This window comes from Phyllobates terribilis, unplaced genomic scaffold (assembly GCF_046119375.1).
Source record: "Phyllobates terribilis strain yellow unplaced genomic scaffold, ASM4611937v1 Scaffold_6019__1_contigs__length_47433, whole genome shotgun sequence".
NCBI classification, from domain to species: Eukaryota; Metazoa; Chordata; class Amphibia; order Anura; family Dendrobatidae; genus Phyllobates; species Phyllobates terribilis.
The window spans coordinates 4,953-9,957 of record NW_027368763.1 but is presented as its reverse complement, the minus strand read 5'-3'; the positions used below and the strand labels follow the sequence as shown (position 1 = coordinate 9,957).

The 5,005-nt window shown below is 33.5% G+C and overlaps 1 pseudogene; it reads left to right on the top strand.

Annotated features, from left to right (window-relative positions):
- The first annotated feature begins 2,122 nt into the window (after positions 1–2,122).
- Positions 2,123–4,600, top strand: LOC141250632 (ATP-dependent DNA helicase PIF1-like; annotated as a pseudogene).
- Positions 4,601–5,005: the final 405 nt, after the last annotated feature.

The window sequence follows — 5,005 nt, the reverse complement described above, 5'->3', positions numbered from 1 at the left end:
AGAGCTGCTACCTACACCTTTTAAAAACTGTCAAAATTTATCAATAATCTGCCCCAAGAAATAAACGACTAAACCAAATAAATCAAGCAAAACATATAAAATTGCCTTATTACAATTTCCTGAACTCAAATAAACTCCACAATCTACCAACGAAAATAAAAGAAAAACCAATACATCAGGCCAATATCTTTAATTGTCCATTTCATACATGTCTTCAATCATAGAATCTGCACAAATAAAATTAATACAATGTTAGAATATGGCAGTTTCTTTGTTTTGAATATACCTTCACCAATTTCGGTATGTGAATCAGCCCATATTACAATTCAATCATAATATTTCACTATCAAAAGGAAACCTTAAAATCAAGACTTAAACTATATAAATAAAGTCTATCCCCAATGAAGCTCTGCAGAACCACAATTCCAGTATAAGAAGACGTAAAGAATCTGCCATTACCGACAGCGTACACTGTTTTGCTGACCACTGAAGAACCGTCGATTACACAAGATTTTGATAAATTGGAACTAGAAGAAGAGGCAATACATCATTTATTTTCTTTTTGTTCAATATTTTACAGAAGTATTTTAATTAGGTATATTATAATTAAGTTTTGCAAATGCAGAATTCCAAATCAAGCATTGAAGGTTCAAAGGATTCGTCATCTATTACCCCTAATAAACGAGATCATATTCTTATAGAATTGGATGATGAGTTTGATATTACAAAAGACAAATTTTCAACAACAAAGAAGAAAAGCAAGGAAGGAGATTATCTTATTGAAACTTAGAATGTTTATTTAGTTATGACTTTGAGTTTGCTTTAAGTTTTTTTTACCTCAACTTATTGGATTTTGCATGAACTTTAAGGATATTCATATTGTTTTGGATTGTTCTGTTGGTTTATTTATGAATTTGAGTTTGATTTTAAGTTTGATTATTTTAATTTTATTTTAAGTTTGATTATTTATATCTAATTTAGAGAATGACAATCACTAAATGTGATTATGAAATTTACAACTTATATGTCTGAATTGTACATAATCAAGGCTTTATACACTTTCTAAAAACTTAATGTATAATAAGGATATAATTGGCCCAACTCCACAGAATCAGCCTTTATTCACTTTCAAAATACTTTATAGGAAGAAAGAAAAAATTGGTCCAATTGAGTTTTTCAGCCCAATGTCAATGGCGGTTTTAATTTTATTTTAAGTTTGATTATTTATATCTAATTTAGAGAATGATAATCATTAAATGTGATTATGAAATTTACAACTTATATGTCTGAATTGTTCAGAATCAGGCCTTTATACACTTTCTAAAAACTTAATGTATAATAAGGATATAATCGGCCCAACTGCACAGAATCAGCCTTTATTCACTTTCAAAATACTTTATAGGGAGAAAGAAAAAATTGGTCCAACTGGATTTTTCAGCCCAATGTCAATGGCGGTTTTTAAACATTGTATTTTTTTGATTTTTGGGTCGTTTCTTTCTTTCATTAACTATAAACTGTTTTTAAATGGAATCGGCCCATATGTTATTTGGACACACGAGATATATTTAAAACAAATTTGTACAGAAAAAGGATGAATTCGGCCCAATTATACATAATCGGCCCATTATACACTTTCCAAATGTTTTATACTGAACAAGGATATAATTTGGCCCAGCTGCACTTCTTATACTAATTGTTGTATATAAAATATACTTTCCAAAAACTCTATTATATAAGCCACTTTAATTATTTAGAATAATACTAAATACAATATCGTGAGATTTTTATTACCATATACTTTCCAATTACTTTCTAAATACTTTATTATAGTTGTATATAAAAATCGTTGACTATACATTTAACCAAAAATACGGATGTTGCCATAATTAGTTTACGATAATAAGGAAACAAAAAATTGTCCATAATTCGCATGGTGGCATATATGGCGGTTTTTTATATTTAAACCGTATAAAATATTATCCATAATATTTTTTACTTTCCCAAATACCAAAAGTACTGAATATATCCTGATTTACCTAAATAATTTAACAATGTATTATAAATAACGTATAATTAACAATAGCTTTGTATTCAATCATCTTCCAACACAAAGAGATTTAGAATGGAGGGCCCTATTGTTCACAACATATCGAGCTTGGAGTTTATTCACGTTGACGATTGGGATGGTGAGAGTCATTTGTTTCAATTCCCAACATTAGTTGATCGATTTAACGTGAATGAAGTCCAAAAGATAAAATCAATTCCCAACATTTTTTTCATCTCCCTGGAGAACAGAGTGTATATTTTGGTGATGACGCAGAAATTGAAGATGTCATTAACAATGAAGGTTTAGAGAGGAGCATGTTTTTGGAGTGGATGAAGTCCAACAGAACAGAGCCAAAGGCAAGAGGCTTGACATATTCAGAATTTCCGAATAAATTTGTTTGGGTTGCTAAATAAAAAATTTGGAAAGAAAGAAAGCATGGAATGTCTATTGGTAGGATTTATCCAGTAGATCTAGGTGCAGGGGAGAAGTATTATTTGAGCATCTTGCTCAATCACATAAAATGTCCGACTTCGTTTGAAGAGTTGCGTACTATAGAAGGTATTGTGTATCCTACCTTTAAAGAGGCTTGCTATACGCTTGGATTGTTAGATGAGGCCATAGAGTATATTGATGGGATTAAAGAAGCCAAATTTTGGGGTTCAGCCTACTATCTCAGGTCTTTGTTCGTCTTTCTGTTGTGTATAGACAGCATGGCTCAACCATTACATGTTTGGGAACAAACTTGGAAGTATCTTGCAGACGATATCTTGCAGAAGCGAAAGAAGATTCTCCGTATTCCTGGTATTTTCATTTAGTTTGTTGATATGTTACATTTATGATGATATCTTTTTCTATTTAGTTAGACAAAATGATCTTATTCAATTCTTTGGGGCATGTGTAGATTTGATTTTGTCGGACGAGCAGTTATAAAATCTAGCTCTTGTAGAGGTTGAGAAATTATTGCACCGAGAGGGTCGTAGTTTGACGCACTTTAACACCATGCCTACAGTTGATCATATATTAGTATCTGAGGGTGGCAACAGATTAATACAGGAGGAGCTCCGTTACAACAGACATACTTTAGCAGTTGAGCACGAGAGGTTGATCTCTTGCTTTACAGATGACCAGAAAGGGGTGTATGATGATATCATGGGAGCCGTTTCAGGTGACTCTGGAGGTGTCTTCTTCTTATACGGATATGGAGGCCCTGGCAAGACCTACATATGGAGATCAGTTTCAGCGGCTAATAGATCAAAAGGTGAAATTGTTCTTAATGTTGCTTCTAGCGGTAATGCAATGTTGCTTCCTGGTGGTCGAGCTGCTCATTCGCGATTCAAAATTCCGTTACAAATAGACGAGGCTTCCACTTGCAGTTTTAACAAGGGTTCTGACTTGGCCCACTTGATTTGTGCTGCAAAACTTATTATATGGGATGAGGCGCCTTTGACGAGAAAATATTTTTTCGAAGTGCTTGATAAGACCTTGAGAGATATAATGAGCGATCAGAATTCAAACGATGCTGGTCAACCATTTGGAGGTAAGGTTGTTATATTTGGAGGAGAATTTAGACAAATTCTTCCGGTTATTCCAAAGGGTAGCAGGCATGATATAGTGTATGAAACTATTAATTCATCCTACTTATGGAAGCATTGCAAAGTACTGACATTGACGAAAAACATGAAGGAAATACTGTTAACAAAAGAGAAGAAGTGAAAGAGTTTTCTGATTGGATATTGAGCATCGAAAATGGAGATATTGGAGAAGACATTGACGGAGAGGCCACTATCGACACCCCCCGATGATTTGTTGGTACACAACTTCCATCTTGATCCTATTGAGGCAATTGTTGAAACAGTTTATCCTTCTCTTTCTAATGTTCACCAGTCTTCCAACTATTTTGAAGAGCGCGCAATTCTTGCACCTACACACGAAGATGTAGAACAGATTAATCACTCTGTGTTGTCTTTGCTTCCGAGAGAAGAAATTGAGTACTTGAGTTCTGATAGCCTATGCAAATCAGATTTTCATCCAGATGCTGATACAGAAATATACACACCAGACTATTTAAACACATTAAGAGTTTCTGGAATTCCACATCACCAGTTGAAAGTAAAGATTGGCGCCCCTATTATGCTGCTTAGAAACATTGATCAATCAGCAGGGTTGGTCAATGGAACAAGGTTAATTATAACTGATCTTGGTAAGCATGTTATAAAAGGCCGCATTATATCAGGTAACAACATTGGTCATTCGGTCTTGATCCTCCGGATGTCGTTGACTCCTACTGATTCTGGACTCCCTTTCAAGTTCACGCGCAGACAATTCCCAGTTAGTGTTTGTTTTGCCATGACAATCAACAAGAGTCAGGGACAGTCTCTTGCAGGTATTGGTATCTATCTTCCACGAGTTGTTTTCACTCATGGCCAACTTTACGTTGCATGTTCGAGGATAACAAGCAAGAAGGGTTTGAAGATATTAGTATGCGATAAAGAAGGAAGACGGTTGAACACTACAACCAACGTTGTTTTTAAAGAAGTGTTTAACAATGTTTAGATTATATTTGTATTACAATTAAGTACGTTTATATGTTGCATCTTCAATAGTTTATTTCTCATATATATTTTTAGTTGTCTTCATATAATACAATTAATATTAAACAATAAGTTTTTTCAAGCCCGTGCATAGCACGGATCTTACACTAATACTATAATAATAAAACTAGTATAATCTATCTATAGGCTGCGTGAACAACTAATGCAACAATCAATATTTTGGCAAAAGATCATTCAACCTAATCTAGTGCTAATCCACGTAAGTAGTGTATAACTAATTAAAAATAAGAAAACTAATGGGCCATATGATTTTAACAATACCGGAACCCTAAGTTTATTACTAACTAACTATCTTAAATAATGGACATTTCTAATCCTAATACGCAAAACATGTCATATTAAACTA